Consider the following 20,001-nt stretch of genomic DNA (forward strand, 5'->3'; position numbering starts at 1 on the left):
ACAAATGCTGTATTGGTAGTTCTCTACAACCTTCATTATGATAAAATAGGGTAAATTAAATTATTTCACCCAAATTGGTGGATCTCCCCACATCTTTTTTTAGTCCTGTGGAACAGGGCCCGTATTCACTCTGATTATTTTATCTAACTCAGTGATTAGCACAGTGCTTTGGCACATAGAAAGCTCAGAGTAAATACTGTTATTTAATGAAAACAAATAATCACTCATACAAGAAGTGGAAGGAACAGCCTTAAATTTTGAGAGACTTAGGGTAGGCACAAAAGTTGGTATATAGTCTCTATTTAGGAAAAGAAAACTGTATCGTAGAATGTGTAAATCACATTGATGGGACACAGGTGTCTTTTGAAATAATTCATTATGTTTATTAATAATGTTAATGATTATAGTGCTTTAAGTGTACATTATGGGTAGAGTACTGTACTAAGCACTAATGGATACAAGATAAAAATTAAAATTATAAAGATTTTGCCCAAATATTTTACTTCTAATTTTGCCAAAATAAAACATATTCCTTGGGTTTGAGGCAGTGAAATCAATTATAATTCATAGTGACCCTAAGTACCCTTCCGATCTGGAAAACATTCAAAAGGGAGGACAACGGATCCGTTTGGGATCACTTAGCTCAAGACTCTAAGAAACTGGAAAGTTAAACATATTAAATTCTGAATCCCTCTCCCTAAAATCTCATGGAAAAGAAAAAACAATCTGCGGTTGAAGCTGAAAGTGAAAATTTGGGAGTGAAGTAAAAAGTCAAGAACTGTGTCCTTGAAAAGCTTCCTGTATTAAGAGGGGGGGGAAAAAACACTCCTTGAAATTTTTCTATTAAAAAAAAAACTTGGAAGAAATTCCAGAGCTATATTACTGTGTCTGACTAAAATGACATAGCAACAGTATCCAAACCCTCCTTTGGAGAGGTGCCCCCTCACCACTTTTTAGGCACTTAAATCACATACTGTCTGTCCAGAGATAAGAATGACCAGTACCCCGAAGGGCTAAAACAAAAGGCTTTTGCTAGTGACCATCCTGACATTTGGCAGTCAGAAGATAAGGTGTCAACTTGGAACTGACCTTCAGAAAGCTGGGGATACCACGGTCTCTATTGACTCCCCAGCATGCGGCAGTTCTGGCTCAGCTGTGGGATTTGTGCTGAAGTCCAAGAACTTCTGAGGGCCAGGAAGGAGGAACAGGATAAGGTCGCAAAGAGTGAGGGATGGAGGGAAGGAGTCCTGCAATATCCTCCAACGCTGAGCTACAGTGGTTACTGATGAGGTAACCGAGGCACAGAAAAGTTAAATTGGAGGAAAGAATCTGCAATATCCTTCAACCCTGAGCTACAGTGGTTCCAGATGAGGTAACTGAGGGACAGAAAAGTTAAGTGACTTGCCCAAGGTCACAAAGCAGACAAGTGATGGAGCCAGAATTATAACCCAAGTCCTCTAATTTCCAGACCTGTACTTTTCACACTAGCCCAAGCTGTTTCTCTTTTGAGCTTTTACTTTGGTCAGAGCACTGTATTTAGACCTTGATAGAATACAATACAGTACATTCCCTACTCACAAGGAGCTTACAGTCTAGAGGGGGAGACAGATATTATAATTAATTACAGAGAAGTGCTGTAGAGCTAAGGTTGGGTGAGTACAACGTGCTTAAGGGGACTACTTGTTTGGTTTTTGCTGTGTCTACCTCTTTTAGACCTTAAGCCCGTTGTTGTTGGGCAGGGATTTTCTCTATCTGTTGCCAAATTGTACATTCCAAGTGCTTAGTACAGTGCTCTGTGCACAGGAAGCACTCAGTAAATATGAATGATCAAAGTGCCTAGGGGACACAGGAAAGAGGAGTAGGGAAAATGAGGGCTTGATTGGGGAAGGTCTCTCGGAAGAGATGTGATTTTAATAAGGCTTCAAAGGTGGGGAGAGTCGTGGGCTGGTGGATATGAACGGGGAGTGAGTCTGCGGTCAAAGAGAGAACACAGACAAAGTTTTGGAGGTGAGATAAATGAAAATGAGGTAAAGTGAGTAAATTGGCATTAATAAAGTGAAATGAGTGGATTGAGTTATAGTAGGAAGTCAACAGGGTAAGGTCAGAGAGGTTGAGCTGAGTGCCTTAAAACTGATGGTAAAGAGTTTCTGTTTGACTCAGAGGTGGATGGGTAGTGGCTTAAGGTTCTTGAAAAAAAAAAAGAAATGATATTTGTTAAGTGCTTACTAGGTGCCAAAAACTGTTCTGAGTGCTGAGGTAGATACAAGGTAATCTGGTTGTCCCACATGGGGCTCACATTCTTCATCCCCATTTTACAGATGAGGAAACTGAGGCATGGAGAAGAGAAGTGATTTGCCCAAGGTCACACAGCAGACAAGTGGGGGATCTGGGATTAGAACCTATAACCCTGAGATTCCCAGGCCCATGCTCTTTCCTCTATGCCATCAATTCCCTCATCTGTAAAATAGCAATTCATGTTGTGAGCTTTATGGACTGGGTCCAACCTAATTACCTTGTATCTACCCCAGTGCTTAGTAAACGGCAGAGGAGCGGAGCGTGCGGGGTGGGCAGTAGAAAGAGAGAAGGGAGGAGAGGTAAGAAGGGGTAAGGTGATGGAGAGCCTCGAAGCCTAGAGTGAGGAGTTTTTGTTTGGAGTGGAGGTTGATAGGCAACCACTGGAGGTGTTTAAGAAGGGGATTGACATGCCCAGAGCGTTTCTGCAGGAAGATGAGATGGGCAGCGGAGTGAAGAATAGACTGGAGCGGGGCGAGAGAGGAGGAAGGGAGATCAGAGAGAAGGCTGACACAGTAGTCTAGCGGAGATATAACGAGAGCCCGTAGCAGTAAGGTAGCCGTTTGGGTGGAGAGGAAAGGGCGGATCTTGGCGATATTGTAAAGGTGAAACCGGCAGGTCTTGGTAACGGATAGGATCCCACCGTCGACACCTGGGCCACGTCCTCCTGCCGTCCTGGAATGCCCTCCCTCCTCACCTCCGCCAAACTAATTACCTTCCCCTCTTCAAAACCCTAATTAAAACTCACCTCCTCCAAGAGGCCTTCCCAGACTGAGCTCCCCTTCTCCCTCTACTCCCTCTACCACCCCTCCTTCACCTCTCCGCAGCTTAACCCTCTTTTCCCCCCATTTCCCTCTGCTCCTCCCCCTCTCCCTTCCCATCCCCTCAGCACTGTACTCGTCCGCTCAACTGTATATATTTTCATTACCCTATTTATCTTGTTAATGAAATGTACATCGCCTCGATTCTATTTAGTTGCCATTGTTTTTACGAGATGTTCTTCCCCTTGACTCTATTTATTGCCATTGTTCTTGTCTGTCTGTCTCCCCCGATTAGACTGTAAGCCCATCAAAAGGCAGGGACTGTCTCTATCTGTTGCCGACTTGTTCATTCTAAGCGCTTAGTACAGTGCTCTGCACATAGTAAGCGCTCAATAAATACTACTGAATGAATGAAGTGCCTGGCACATAGTAAACTCTTAGAAGATACCACTAAAAAAAAAAAAAAGCAGCACTCATCCAACCCATTTCATACAGGCAGCCTGTGGGGGTGCCCCCTCTGTCTTTGGTGGGGGAGGTCAGATTGACTTCTAGAATGCTTATGACCTGGTCGCCCTTCTCAGGAGCCCCAGGAGAAAACAGGAGGCTGATAGAAGAACCAGAGTCAGGCCAGGACTATCCCACCCAGATTGCCAACCCCAAGCTATTTAGACAGATAACCCTCATTCTTTTTTTTTCTTTTGTAGTATTTGTTACACACTTACTATGTGTCAAACACTTTTCTAAGTGCATAAGTAAGTGCTTCAAGCTTCAAATACCATCGAGTCGTGGACACTCCCTCTTCAGAAAGTCCCATCTTCTGCCATAAAGTTGCAAGTGGTTTACCGTTGCCTTCTTCAGTGCAGTAAAAACTTGAGTAGCTGCCATTGTCTTTGATCAAAGTTTTGATCACCCCATCAACCGCCTTTGAGCCCAGGTGAATTGACTTTTCCAGGGTAAATACCAATTAACTGATTCAGACACAGTCCCTGTCCAGCTCCTAGACTAAGTAAGAGGGAAAACAGGTATCCCCATTTTACAGTTGAGGAAACTAAAGCACAGAGAAGTGAAGTGACCTGCCCAAGGACACCAGCAAGAAATTGGCAGAGCCAAGGTTAGAAGCCAGATCCTTCTGACTCCCAGGCTCATGTTCTCTCCACTAGGCCCTCCAGGGAGGGACTACCCCACCCCCCTTTTAAAGAGGGGAACCCCCCCCCCCCCACTCCCCTCCCTGTAGGTGGTACCACAGACTTGGCAGCTGTACAGAGGAAGGAGGAAGAAATGGCAGGAATAAGAGGAAGAAGAAGAGAATTAGCAACAGACCTTAGGCCACCATCACACAACCCAAAGATGCCATCCATCAAACAACCCAGGGAAATCAGCCTTCCTCCCCCAAGAGATGCAGCCAAAACCTCTACTCAAACCTTCAGATTCTTTTGCTACCTCCTACCTCTAATGCTTTGTAATGTCTGACACCCCCACTAGATTGCAAATGTGTCTAGAAACTATGGCACTCTCCCAGGAGATGCGTGCAGTGCTCTATACAGAATAAGCACTTAATAAATACTACCAACTGATTGATCTCCCTTCTCCGCATCTCCTGTCCCTTTCTTCCCTTCCCTTTTCTTTCTCCTGTACTGTCAGCATCAGCTGCTGCTATGGAGCACCTTTGCAATTCAATAACAATATCAGATTGCCATATGTAATGTACTGTATTTAGTCAAAAAGCAGTATGGCCTAGTAGATAGAGCATGGTCCTCAAAGACAGAAAGATCTGGGTTCTAATCCTTGCTCTGCCACTTGTCTACTGGGTGACCTTGGGCAAGTCACTTTGCTTCTCCATGCCTCAGTCACCTCATCTGCGAAATGGGAATTCAGACTGTGAGCCCCATAATAATAATAATAATAATAATGGTATTTAAGTGCTTATTATGTGCCAAGCACTGTTCTAAATTCTGGGGTAGATACAAGGTAATCAGGTTGTCCCACATGGGGCTCACAGTCTTAATCCCCAATTTACAGATGACATAACTGGGACACAGAGAGGTTGAATGGCCTGCCCCGGGTCACACAGCGGTATCAGAGCCAGGATTAGTACCCAAGTACTCTGACTCCCAAACTCATGCTCTTTCCACTAAACCATGCTGCTTTTCTTGTGGGACAAGGACTATGTCCAACCTGATTAGCATGTCTCTATTCCGGAGCTTAGAACACTGTCTGATGCATAATAAGCTCTTAACAATTACCATTAAAACAAAACAAAACTGAGTCCTATGTCCTATGTTCCCAGGAGAGTTGGGGGAAGATGGGGAGTTCAGCTGCCACTGAGGCATTTCACATGGTTGGGATATTAGGCCTTTAAAACCACTAGATTACCAAAGAAATAAGATACATGAATGTGTGGCCAAATTGCTACATTGGCTCAGTGCAGCACCCGCTTGGAGATTTCAATTTGTTTGGATCCTACACAAAAATATTTGCTGACCCCTGTTCTAGTGGACACTTCTGAGTCTACAATCCAGTCAGAGACCTGGACAGTTTCCCCTTCCTCTCCCTTTGAAATTGTGGCTCATAGCAACAGGCTGGCATTCCCTGGGCTAATCTGGGATCCCAAGGTTGCTTGGGAATCTCAGCCTATTAAAATGTAAAATTATAATAGAGGCTTATTATGAGGCAGGTATTAATAAACTAGGCCAGTGATCACATTCCTAATTCTAGTAAACGTTTCTCCTGATTGCATGGCTAAACACATTTACTGTGGGGATCCTGCAGAGATATCTCTCTATGCACAACTGAATTTAAAGCCCTTTCCAAAATGCAGAGCTGAAAGATTAGAACAGCTGAAGGAGCAATTCAAAGTCACAGAATGGTTCAGAAAAATCAAGATTGCGTGTTGTCAATGAAAATGATTTCCAATGCTGTTCAGATTTGGATGCTGAAAATGAGTGTTGGTCCCAGTGAAGGAAAATACTTGTTCTTCATATTGGAACATTTGGATGTTCCACAAGAACCACTTGAAGGGAAATCTGTAATTATCCAAAGGCCCAGTGGGTCAGATTTATCATCTCTTTTCTTATGAAGAGGTACTGGACAGAACTGCCAGCTTCCCTTTTTTTTGTGCCTTACTGATTGATTCTTCTATTCACAAAGAAAAAAATGATGTCTTGATCCATTATGTTTGGAAATTGCAAGTAGAATGGCATAATCCATGTATCTGACCCTGTGATATCTCTTCCTATCTCAAATCCTGCTATGATGCTAATGTTGGTCATTAAATTGTGCTAGGGAGTACTTTGGGAAAAATGGGAAAAAAAAAAAACCCAGTTGAGAAAAATTATATTTGACAACTTTGAGTCAAGAACATAAATGCCGTCAGGATGATGGGAGTAAGGCAACTTACTTCTGCAATGCTTCTTTGGGTTCCTCCTCCTCAGAGTCACCCATACCTTAATCTGGCCTGGACCCATTTGCCGAGGAAATTTTCCAAAAGAAACATATCCTGACTACATCATCCTCAAACAGTCTAGAAGCAGCATGGCTCAGTGGAAAGAGCCCGGGCTTGGGAGTCAGAGGTCATGGGTTCAAATCCCAGCTCTGCCACTTGTCAGTTGTGTGACTGTGAGCATGTCACTTAACTTTTCTGTGCCTCAGTTACCTCATCTGTAAAATGGGGATTAACTGTGAGCCTCACATGGGACAACCTGATTACCCCGTATCTACCCCCGCACTTAGAACAGTGCTCTGCACATAGTAAGCACTTAACAAATACCAACATTATTATTATTATTATTACTATAAACTGCCACCAACCAATATTCATAGTATTCCAAGCTCTGAAGAGGAGAGTAAATATTAACAAATTTATATCAATCTCATAAAATCTTTGCTGTAGTGTTTTTCAGTAATACACACTAGATAGTAGTATACAAGCAAGTTGAATATTTCTAACTTCTGTTCCATAAGCTAAATTAGAGCTCCTCAGTGGATTCAGGTTGGCATGGGAGTACACCAAAGTGGCCTCATGGAGAAAGCAAGAGGCTCAGAGTCAGAAGGGCCTGGGTTCTAATCTCCATTGTGCCACTTATCTGCTATGTGACCTTGGGTAAGTCACTTCACTTCATTTATTCATTCAGTCATATTTATTGAGCACTTACTGTATGCACAGCACTACAATATAATAAACAGACACATTCCCTGCCCATAACAAGTTCTCTCTGCCTCAGTTATCTCATCTGTAAAATGGGGATTAAGACCGTGAGCCCTATGTGGAACAGGGACTGTGTCCAACCCAATTATCTTGTATCTACTTCAGCTCTTAGAACAGTGCCTGGCACATAGTAAGTGCTTAACAAATAACAGTTATTATTATTAACTTTTAGTATTTATCAAAGCACAGTTAGTATGGCCTAATCAGAAGGGCAGGAGCCTGGGAGCCTGAGGACCTGCCAACCTGTCCCTTGGGATCTGTCACCTGCTGTTTGACTTTGGACAAGTCGCACAAAATTTTATGCCTCAGTTTCTCCTTCTGTAAAATGGGGTTTTAGAGAACGTGTCTAATTTCTACCCGCACATTCTTTCCCCACACAGCACACACAGTGCTCTTTACACAGTAAACAGTGAGGCCTGGTGGAAAGAGCATGGACCTGGGAGTCAGAAGGACTTGGGTTCTAATCCCAGCTCCACCATTTGTCTGCAGGGTGGCTTTGGGCAAGTCACTTAACTTTTCTGTGCCTCAGTTACCTCATTTATAATAATGGGGATTAAGACTGAGCCCCATGTGAGGCATGAACTGTGTCCAACCTGATTAGCTTGCATCTACCCCAGGGCTTAGTACAGTGCCTGGCACACAGTAAGCATTTATCAAATACCAGAAAATCATTAAACACTTAATAAGTACTATCATTATTGTTCTCCCTCCCTCTTAGACTGTGGACACGATGTAGGACAAGGACTATGCCCACATGGGTTATCTTGTACCTACTCCAGTGTTTTGAACATTGCTTGGCACATAGCAAATACTTATAAAGCACCTCAATTATTATTTGGCTATTAGGGCAGAGATGAGGTGAAATGTGATGAGATGAAAGAGGGGAAAGAGATGAGGATGTGGGTGGGGCTGCACAAACCCACCCACATCACTGTGATCAAGTGCCTCGTGGCGATCCTGATGTGTTTGTGACGAGACTGAGACTTATCCATCACAGACATGAAATCAGACCAAAGAATCACTCAATTAATGGTATCTAATGAGCACTTACTGTGTGCAGGGCACTGTACTAAACATTTGGGAAGATTCATTATAACAGTACTGGTAGACACATTCCCTGACCAGACAAGAAGCAGGGGAAACAGAATGGCCTAGTGGATAGAGCATGGGTATAGGAGTCAGAAGGCCCTGAGTTCTAATTCTGACCCCACCCCTTGCCTGCTGTGTGACCTTGGACAAGTCACTTAACTTCTCTATGCCTCAGTTACCTCATCTGTAGAAAGGGGATTAAGAGTGTGAGCCCCATGTGGGACAGGGACTACGTCCAACCCGATTAACTTGTATCTACCCCACCACTTTGAACAGTGCTGGGCACCTTGCAAGCGCATACCAAATACCACAATTATTAGTATTATTAGTTTCTGCTAAGTGTGAGACTCTGACCAGTGATACTGCATGCTGCCATCGCAGACCCTCTAGATGGGAAAACCCGGCAAAAGAAGTATGAGCTCCACGATAGGTGAAGAAAGTTAAACTCCACTGTAACTAAGATACAGGAGTCGTAAAGACTAGGTCTAAGGGGTTTTAATTGGATTGCTTTTATCACCTTGTTACCGTGACCAAAAATTTGTTAATTATGCTCCATAAATACTACAGCCACTTATATCCAAACCAGACTGTGTTGCATTTAAAGCAGGAAAAGAAGTTGGTCTACAGAAGGACGTACTACTGTAGAGTGTAATTGGAGAGGGGAGACATTAAATCCTTTCTGATCCATCAGCATCAGTCCTCTAGGAATTGGGGTGTGCTGGATCCCTTGCCTTTGGGGACCTTAATAATGAAGTCAAGGATTTGGTGACAGTGAATTTAGAGGATAGATCTGGGGGTTTGACCGACCTGATTATTTTGAATCTACACCAATGCTTACTCTTGTACAGCCAGTCAGTCATATTTACTGAGTATTCATTGTGTGCAGAGCACTGTACTAAGAAATTGGAAGAGTACACTATGACAACATAACAGACACATCCCCTGCCCACAATGAGTGTACAGTCTAGTGGACAAGCTTACAGTGCTTGGCATATAGTAAGTGCTTGATCAGTCAATGGTAGTTATTGAGCACTTACGCTTGATCAGTCAGTGGTAGTTATTGAGCACTTACTGTGTAAAATTGCACCTGTCCAGCAGAGACAAAAACACTGAGAGTTTTTGAATTTGGGAATAAACCTAAACATCCAATAGCACCAGCTCCTGTAGATCTTGGGGTTCTTCTGGTTGGGAACAGACCTTGTTTGTATATCCACACTCTTCTTCCAGCACTGCTGAGCCCAGTGACACTCCTTTAAAAGACAGCTAGTAGAAGCAGCACGGTGTAGTGGATAGAGAACTGGTCTGGGAGTAAGAAGGTCATGGATTCTAATCCCTCTCTGCCACTTGGCTGATTGATGACCTTCACTTATGTCATCTGTAAAATGGGGATTGAGACTGTGAGCCCCACCTGGGACAGGGCCTGTGTCAAACATGATTTGCTTGTAACCACCCCAGCACTTAATACAGTGGCTGGAACATAGTAAGTGCTTAACAAATACCACCTTTATTAGCATTATCCATGAAAATTTCCACTTTATTGTGACAATCAAGGGGAAAACAGCATGGTCTATTGGAAAGAGCCAAGAATCAAGGTTCTAGTTCCAGCTCGGCCAATTTCTTGCTGTGTGACCTTGGAAAAGTCACTTAAGTTATCTGTGCATCAGTTTCCTAATCTGTAAAATGAGGATTTAATATCTGTTCTCCCTCCACTTAGACTTCAAGCTCCATGTAGGAGAGGGACTGTGTCCAACCTGATAAACTGGTGTCTATTTCAGTGCTTAGAACAGTGCTTGTCACATTGTAAGCACTTTAGAAATACTCTGAAAATTAAACACACACACACACAAAGAACAGTCATGACTGCAACAAAAAACAGACTTATCTTTTGCAAAACCAAACAAACCAGAGCCAGAAAATAATGGAATTATTTGGAAATTTAGTGAAGAATCAGGCTGCATTTAAAAATTTATAAACATATTTCCTATGGCCCAAATCATACCCTTTCCAATTTGCTTTGTCCACTAGCTTATTTTTCCAGACTCTCCCCAGAGACCTAGATACTAGTTTCTTATAAGAAATGATTTTTCAACTGAGATACCATTTTGACCCAGGGAGAATCTTTAGTAGAGAGTACCATATAATTCATTTCATTTCTGACCTACACCAAATTCAAACTTAATTTTCCAGAAGTGACTAGCCCAACGTATAACTCACTGTGCCATTTAACACTCTATATTAGATTTTATAAACTTGCACAGTTAAAAATATTCTACTTTCACTAATTATAGGCACAAATTAATTTTCCAAATGCTTCTTTCAACCTCTCTTAGAGATCTAAAATATTTTCTCTTACAGAAAATAAACAGATAGATGTTTCTTATTCTCAAAAAGGCCATCATGTTATCTAGGCTGACATATCTATCCTTGCCAATACTTGGAACTGAATATTCCTACATACTCCAGCTGTAATTTCTGGGGTTTAATGTAGAAGGGTGTCACTTTGCAGATTCCACCCTAAGATGATAAACTTGGATACGCTTGATTTGCTTATGTTAACCATCGCTACAAAATTAAACCGCATTGTTAAAAGTCACCCTTTCCTCTCCAAATTGCTACCATGTTAATACAAGCATTTATCTAATCGTTCCTTGATTACTGCATCACCCATCTTGCTGACTATCGTGTCTCCCACTTCACTCTGCTGCCTTGAACACTTTTTCTACAAACCATTCTGTTCATGATTCCCCACTTCTCAAGAAAGTCCAGTGGTTCCCCCTCCACCTCTGCATCAAAAAGAAACTCCTTGCCCATTGATTTTAAGCAATCACCTTGCCCCCTATTTATCTTACCTCACCTCTCTGACTTCTTACTACAACTCAGCCCATGGACTTTGCCCCTCTAATGTTAGCCTTATCACTGTTCCTTGATCTCGTCCATATCGCCACCAAACCCTTGCCCAGGTCCTGCCTCTGGCCTTGAACTCCCTGCCTTTTCATATCCAACAGATGACTCTCCCCACCTTCAAAGCCTTATTGATAGTACATCTCCTCTATGATAACTTTTCTGACTAATCCCTCATTTCCTCTTCTCTCATTCCCTTCTGCATTATCTTTGCTTTTGGATTTGCTCCCTGTATTCACCCCACCCTCAGCTCCACCGCTCTTATGCACACATTAGTAATTTTTTTTTCATTTAGATCAGTGCCCGTCTCCCCATCTGGACTGCAAGCTCAATGTGGGCAGGGGGGTGTCTATCAACTCTCTTATATTGTACTCTCCCAAATGCACACAGTAAGCACTCAATGAAAATGATTGATTGATTTAAACTGAGGCAAATGAAACTGTAGTGTTTAACATATTCAAAGCCTTCTTACACTGGCTGGATACGGATGACATTGAATTATAGAGGATGATAGAGAAACACATAAACTGATTCTGTGTTTCTCATTACTATATTTTACATTTGGTTGAGATATCCCTTCCTATTTATTCTTGCAATATTCCTCAGGAAAACTATAGTAAAACGTTCATGTTAAAACTAAACTTAAAGAAAAAAGAAGTCCTAAATTATGGGGAAAACATAACTCTGTCTAACAGCCTATCAATCTTCAAGACATTCCATAAGAAAATCCTTGAATATTCTAGTATGGAACAAAATTCAAAAGAATATGTTAATGAGTACTGCCTAGATTTTATTGTTTTTCAAGTTTCTAAAATTGTTTTACATGCATAAAGCTACATTTTATCTTTCTCGAGCATCCTTACTGAAGCATACATTACTCATTGGAACAGGGGCTACATATCTAAAGGTAGATTGTGCCACGCTAATTCTTAGTGTATCCAAAGAAAAAGAATTCTGCAAGCATTACATTTATTGCATTTGTCAGTATTAATGGACACTGTCACTAGCAAGCAGTTTGGTTTAAGGTATTGGCAAAAAGCATGCCCTTATCTTACACTTAAAATCTCCAAGTGAAACCTGGGAAACTAGAACCTGGTACTTTTAGAAATTTGCAATCTCTAAAAGAGTCCTGGCATTGATGATGGATAATATTTGTTCTCTTTCCTTGGAAGTGTACAAAATCATCTGAATTGTTATTTTTTGAAATAGTTTCTGTAATCCACTTGCAACCCTCATAATGTGATAGGACAAAGGCCAGGAAATGGAAGTGTATAGCGTGAAATAAGTTATTGTTATTATTATTATTTTTACTAATAGCAATGATAATAATCATTGTGGTATTTGTCCTTACTTTGTGTCAGACACAGTTCTAAGTGCTGGAGTAGATGGTTAAAGATAATCTTGTTGGACTCAGTCCCTGTCCCAAATGGGATTTACAGTCTTAGTCCCCATTTTGCAGATGAGTAACTGAGGCACAGAGAAGTTAAGTGACTTGCCCAAGATCACACAGTAGACATGTGGAGCCAGGATTAGACTCAAATCGTCTGGCTCCCAGGCCCCTTGCTTTTTCCATTGATAATATTAATAATAATGTCTGTATTTGTTAAGCCCTTACTATGCAGAAAGCACTGTTCTAAGCGCTGTGGGGGTTACAAGGTGATCACCAGGTTGTCCCACTTGAGGCTCACAGTCTTCATCCCCATTTTACAGATGAGGTAACTGAGTCCCAGAGAAGTTAAGTGACTTGCCCAAAGTCACACAGCTGACAAGCGGCGGATCCAGGATTAGAACCCATGACCTCTGACTCCCAACCCCGTGCTCTTTCCACTGAGCCAAGCTGCTTCTTCTTAGGCCATGATGCTTCTCTAATTTCATTCCTTATCCTAAAAATCTTGTTTCTTATCCCAGAAATGACTGTGCACATCAGCTTCATGGAAAATCCTTTTTATGCAGATTTTGTCTACTTGTTTCAGTGAACGAATGAGGAAGACATTTAATGAGAGTTTTTTTATGTAAATTAAGAATGAAATTCAATCTCGCATATCTAGCCTTCACAGAATCTAAACTTTGGCTGAAATCTATCCTTCCATCCATCAGTCAATCAATTAGCAGTATTTTTTGAGCATTTACTTAGTACATACCTTGAATTAAGGGTTGGGAGAGTAGAATATAGTCAGGAGACATGATCGCTGATCTCAAGGAGATTGCAGTCTAGCAAAGAAGACAGAGTTTAAGAGAAACTACAGGCAATAGTAGCAACCCCAAGTAGAAGGATATGTATATGAGCACTCCCCTCTCAGGAGCACACCTGGAGAGTTTCCAGTTCTCAATCAGTCTAGGCTACAGGAGGGAAGGTCAAGCTGAGACCTACCCATTCCATTCTTAGCTTGGGCAGTGGCTACAGTGGAAGGCAATCTGCCACAGGTTAAAATTCACCTGTGCTGGGCAGCAGTGGTGTGGGAGAGAATCGGGGGCAGAGACTCAAGATTACTACACAGAAGAGGTAAAGGTGTGCCACTTTGGTATTTTTATCCAGAAAATTCTACGGATGCACTACCAGAACGATTGCAGATAGAGGTGGGGTGTTCTGGGAGAGATGTGTCCAAGGAGTCACTGTGAATCAAAGACAACCTGACAACATAAGACAAGATGAGACATGTGCACTATGATGGTTGTCAGGTCCTCTGACTCCCAGGCCTGTGCACTTACCACTAGGCAACACTATTTCTCAAGAGTTTAGTATACTGCCCTGCACACAGTAAGTGCACACTATATTCCGTTAACTGATTGATAGAGCAGATCCCATGAATGGTGCAGCTTGGAGGGTCTCTGGTTGACCATTTTAGAAAGAGGTGATTTGGGATTCCATAGCTCATTCTCCAGGCCCAGAGCATAACTCCCCAAAAACCATGGCTCCTACACCAGGGTAATAAAAAATTCCAGATTTTACAGTCAAGAAATCAGGGTATAGTGAATCAAAGTCCCATCCACATTTTATGTGGGTTTCTCTGTTTAACAAAGAGTTTAAATTAAATTCACTCAGTAATAAATATCTTAGACTGTTTTTAATTAATACTCCATTCCTTTTTTGAATAACCGCATCTAAAGCATAGGTAAGAATTCTCTAATTTTAATTTAAAGAATATTTTCCAATGGCATTCTATTACATTTACCCACTTAAATTAGCCTGATAGACTTTTAATGGATCTTTTAATGGGCGATGAACCTGAATATTGTAAAATCAAAATCAGTCCTTCAGTGACTTCTTTGACTTCATTTGTAATTGCTGGCAAAGTCATTGATTCTGGGCTCCTGAGAAATAACTAGGAGATCATTATTAATTCAATTTCACAATATTAACATGGAAGAAGACAAAAAGAACATGTGCAGGTTTCTGCTTAACAAGACTATTCTTTAAAATAAGCAGCCACTTAATTAACAAACCTGAAAAGTTAATTCTTTGGTTCAGTGGTTTTTTCTTTGAAATATTGGATTTGGATTAGAAGATAACAGCAGATGGGGCATTTACTTCTATTTATACACCTCACATCTTACAGCCATATGTTCAATGATTTAGATCATCTACCAAAGCCAGGACTAAAGATGTTTTACTTAAACAAAGTTTCAAAGCAATGCTTTCAGGATATGGGTTGTTTAGAACTTTCTGTTCTGACAGGGTTATTTCCTTTCAGAAATTTGAGAAAGGACCACCATACTCCTTTAGCTTTTGGGAAGAGAAAGATAGACGGAGGGAGGGAAGAGGTAAAAGGGAGGTGGCAGAGAGAGAAAAAGAGAAATGGAAAGACAAAGAAAAGGAGGAAGCACCTAAAAAATATTGTTTATCTTAGAGCACAACCCATAAAGCTAAGTTTCATGTGGAATATTTCTTAAAATCACATTTTGTTGAGAATCCTCTGCTTAATTAGCAGTGGTAATCAATCAATCATATTTATTGAGCACTTACTATATGCAGAGCACTAAACTATGTGCTTGGGTGAGTACAATATAATAAAGTTGGTAGACAGGTTTTCTGTCTAATCAGGTACTTTGGGAACGCTAAGAGTCTGATTAATTTACTAAATGAGAAAAATTGTGGCATTTGTTCAGGTCTTACAATGTGCTAAGATGTACAATTCTTGAATTTTACTATAGTTTTTACTTAAAATTCTTGAAATTTAGTAGATTGTTGAAATTTTTGAATGGTTTTGGAGGTTGGGATAATTCAATTATAGCATTGTCCTCAGTTTTCTGCCCATCCTTTACATTTCCAGCTTTATTGTTAATGTACAGTCCAAAAAAGTGCACAAACTAAATAAATATATTTTTTTAATTTCAAGGGAAATGGTGCCTTGCATAGTGAATACATTATTATTCTATTTTTTGAAAGTGACCTAACAACTTGTATGAAAACCTCAAAGGTAGCCAATATGAGAAAGGAAGGAAAATTCCAGTTTCTTTCCTCTCATTTACTTGTAAATAAGTTGCTATGATGGTCGAGGTTTATATGCAGTACAACTAACACTGTCTCCACATTCTTATACTTTCATTCTATACTTCCATTCTTATCCCTATAACTCAATTATTGCCAGTTTATTAAAAAAATAGAGATGTTTCTTCTAACTGCTATCTTATCTAGTAACAAATTAAGGTCTCAAGTGAGGTCCCAAACACCCAGGGCACTGCTGCCTCTTCAGAGACCAAAACCTAACCAGCTGAGGGTTGTTGGTTTTTGGTTTTTTTTACCTGCAGGTGTTAGGCATTCACACCCTCTCAGAATTGCATCTGGAGAGTTTCTACTACTCTACCAGTCTCGGCTGTGGGAAGGAGAGTCAAGTAGAGGCATAATTATTCCATTCCTAGCTTGGGCAGTGGCTAGCCAGTGGAAGGCAATCTACTACACTCGAAACTCACCTACAATGGGCACCAGTGGCCTAGGAGGGAGTCGAGTTGGAGACTCAAACTAACTGTGTAGAAGAAGGCAATGGTAAACCACTTTGGTATTTTTACCAAGAAAACTCTCTTGATACAATACCAGAACGATTGCAGATGGAGAGCAGTGTGATCTGGGAGAGATGAGTCCACGAGTGGTTATGAATCAGAGATGACTCTAGAGCATAAGGTGAGAAAAGATGAGGCATTCCACCCTCAATGGGGCCTGCATTTGATTTGTTTTGCGTGGAGGTGTTGAGCCATTCACACTCTCTTGTTCATTTCCCCAGAAGCCAAAAGCATGCCTTGCGGTGGTTAAGAAATTGATCAATCATATCTATTGAGCACTTACTGTGCTCAGAGCATCATACTAAGTACTTAGGAGAGTGCACTGTAACAGGGTTGGTAGACATGTTTCCTGCCCTCGGCGAGCTTACAGTCTAGAGGAATGGATGCAATCTGTGGCCATAGAATGGTATATCTTCCCTGTAAGCAACAGACCCCACTGTGCCTTCATCTGGTTTGTACATCACGGTTGTATGAAACACTCATGTCTGCTGAATAATCATTAGGGTTTTCCTTGAAGAGCCAGATATGATCTGTGGTCTTGGAACATAATATTTGTGTGAGCCCCTAATGGGCTTGTGTAAAGTATTAGAGACCAATAGATTCAGAAAGTGGAAGTACAATCTCTACACTGAAAACCTGTTGAATGGTAAAGAAGCACCATTGCCTAGTGGATAGACCAAAACCCTGGGAGTCAGAAGGACTTGGGTTCTAATCCTGACTTCACTTTCTGCTCTGTGACCTTGAGCAAATCACTTCACTTCTATGTGCCTCATTTACCTCATCTGTAAAATGGGGATTAGGAGTGTGAGTCCTATGTGGGACAGGGATTGTATCCAACCTAACTTGAATTTGCCTCAGGGCTTCGAACAGTGCTTGGCACCAAGTAAGCACTTAAGTACCATTCTTATCATGATTATTATTATTATTAAAATGAGGGCAAAGACTGATCGCCCCATGTACGAAATGGACTGTGTACAACCTGACTGGTTTATACCCACCCCAGTGCTTACTAGTGTACCTGGCACATTATAAGAGCTCAATAAATGCCATTAAAAAAAAACAAGTCCAATCCTTTAGTGAGAGTTGGATTCAGATCCAGGCAGAGAGGGGACATATAACTGTTTCATTTGTGAAACGATTACTATGTGCCAGACAGTGTACTAAGCACTGGGGTAGATATTAGCAAATTGTGCTGAACACAGTCCATATCCCACATGGGGCTCACAGTCCTCATTCCCATTTTACAGATGAGGCAACTGAGGCACATAGAAGTAAAATGACTTGTCCAAGGTCACAAAACAGACTAGTGGCAGAATTGGGGTTAGAATCCAGGTCCTTCAGATGTCCAGGCCCGTGATGTATACACTAGGCTATGCATTTGTTAAGCACTTGCTGTGTGCCAGGCACTATACTAAAGGCTGGGATGGATGCACTCAAATCAGGCATATGGACCGGAAAGGTCTTTCTCTTGCTTAGACTGGTGGTTTTCTTTTTTTTTCTTTTTTTTTGTGGGCTTGTTTCTTTGACTCATAAGGGGTGAGAGGCCACCTGGACAAAGATGGTGTCCCATGACTGATGGAGCCGAGTTGTTGTTTGAAATGTCAATTCCAGTCTTATGGCCTGCCTAATCTGACTCGAGTCTTATACACCTAAGGTTTTGCTTTGGGAGATTGATGGGATCACTCAGCTGTGTGAAAACCAAGTTGAGATTTAGCAAGACCTCATCGGTCTCTTGAGGCAAAAACCTTCAGAGTCAAACACCATTCCACCACAGTTGCTAGCACTCTGAAGTGTCTGACACAGGTGAATTGCATGCAGGAAGGACAAGCTAGTCCCATCCAGAAGAAAGCAGAGACAGGACCGTTAGGATTGACGAAAGACCTGAAGCAGAAGAATTGGGCACTTGGATGTGATTCTTTATATGTAGGCAGGTTTTCCCTCTTTGCAGAGTAAATTTGTTCTATTGGCCCACCTTGACTCCTTGGTCAAAGACTCCCTTCCTTCCCCCATGACTTCTCACAAGAACCTTTCCTTGTCTTGCATGACCTTGGGTGTGTCATTTAACTTCTCTGTCCCTCAGTTACCTCAGCCTTAAAAACTGGGGGTTAAGAATGTGAGCCAAATATAGGACAGGAACTGTATCCAATCTGATTGACTTGTATCTACCCCATCACTTAGAACAGTTCTTGGCACATAGTAAGTGCTTAAAAGTGCCATAATTATTATTATTAGCATCAGCTTTTAAATTGTGTAGTTCTATTGCCCCACAGCTCCCATGCATTCTCCCCCTTAACTTCATCCCCATGATCCATCATCTCCCCCTCACAGCCAGGAGTTCTAATTGTGACTCTACCACTTTACTGTGTAACCACCATGTACCTGCTGCATAACCTTGGGCAATTCATGAACTTCTCTGTGCCTCAGTTATTTCACCTGCAAAATGGGGATTCAGACTGTGAGCCTGTGTGGGACGGGGACTGTGTCCAACCTGATTATTTTGTATCGACCCCAGTTCTTAGTACAATGCTGTGCACATACCAAGTGCTTGACAAAAACCATTGAAAGTAGTAATGAATAAAAAACCATCAATGGTACTGATTAATTACTTCATTATGGTATTTGTTAATAGTAATAATGATGGTATTTGTCAATCAGTTACTATGTGTCAAGCACTATTCTAAGTGCTGGGGTAGCTGCAAGGAAATCAGATTGGAAACAGTCCCTGTCCCACATGGGGCTCACAGTCCCATTTTACAGATGAGTTACCTGAGGCCCAGAGAAGTTCAATGATTTGCCCAAGGTCACACAGCAGACAAGTGATAGAGCCATGATTAGAACCCATGATCTTCCAACTCCCAGGCGCAGGCTCTGTCCACTACAACATGCTGCTTCTCCCTTTACTGTGTGCCAAGTACTATTCTAAGCATTGGGATTGGCAAATTAATCCTGTTGAATATGGTCCTTGTCCCACATGGGGCTCATAGTCTAAGTAGGAGGGAGGAGAAGTATACAATTCTCTTTTTACAGATGAGGAAACTGAAGCACAGAGAAATTCAGTGACTCACCCGAGGTCACATAGCAGTCATGGCTGAGTCATGATTAGAACTCGTGTTCTTTGACTCCCAGGCCCACATTCTTTCTAGTAGGCCAAGGTACTTCTCCTACTTACTATGTGCAGATTGCTATAGTTGGCACTTGGGAGATTACAGTATAATTAGTAGACAGCTCCTGCTCTCAAGGAGCTTACAACCTTTCTTTGATCCTGCAAGAAGGGCCCCAAAAGCCAGGGGGTAGTTCGATTGAAGGGGCAATGGATAAGGTATGAATTGGGAGAAAGGAGACTCAGGAATGTGGGAGGGAAGGGGCACACATGGGAGTTGTGGAAAAATGGGAAAAAATGTAAAAGTCAGATTTTGAAGGTGGAGAGAGAGGGAAATTTTTAGAGTGTTGGGGAGGGGGTGGAAAGGAGAGGGTGAGAGGACTTGAAGTAAGGTTGTTTGCCACTTTGGAGAAACCCAACAAATTTATTTCTAATTACTGGAGTAGATACAAGATAATTGTGCTGGGCACAGTCCCTGTCCCACACAGGACTCGCAGGTTTAATCCCCATTTTACATATGAAATAACTGAGGCACAGAAAAGTTATGTGACTTGCTCAAGGTCACAGAGCAGACAAATGGTAGAGCCAGGTTATGGCTCTCTCTCCCAATCCATCTTTCTCTCTATCCCATTTGCTTCATTTTAGTTGGTGCTGTT

At 41.7% G+C, this 20,001-nt stretch overlaps 1 non-coding gene across 1 annotated transcript; it reads left to right on the forward strand.

The window, feature by feature from the left end:
- The first annotated feature begins 16,011 nt into the window (after positions 1-16,011).
- LOC114816764 lies at positions 16,012-16,149 on the forward strand. Its single transcript, XR_003764571.1, has one exon. It is a non-coding gene; the product is annotated as a small nucleolar RNA SNORA7 (small nucleolar RNA).
- Positions 16,150-20,001: the final 3,852 nt, after the last annotated feature.

This window comes from Ornithorhynchus anatinus, chromosome 14 (genome assembly GCF_004115215.2).
Source record: "Ornithorhynchus anatinus isolate Pmale09 chromosome 14, mOrnAna1.pri.v4, whole genome shotgun sequence".
Lineage (NCBI taxonomy): Eukaryota > Metazoa > Chordata > Mammalia > Monotremata > Ornithorhynchidae > Ornithorhynchus > Ornithorhynchus anatinus.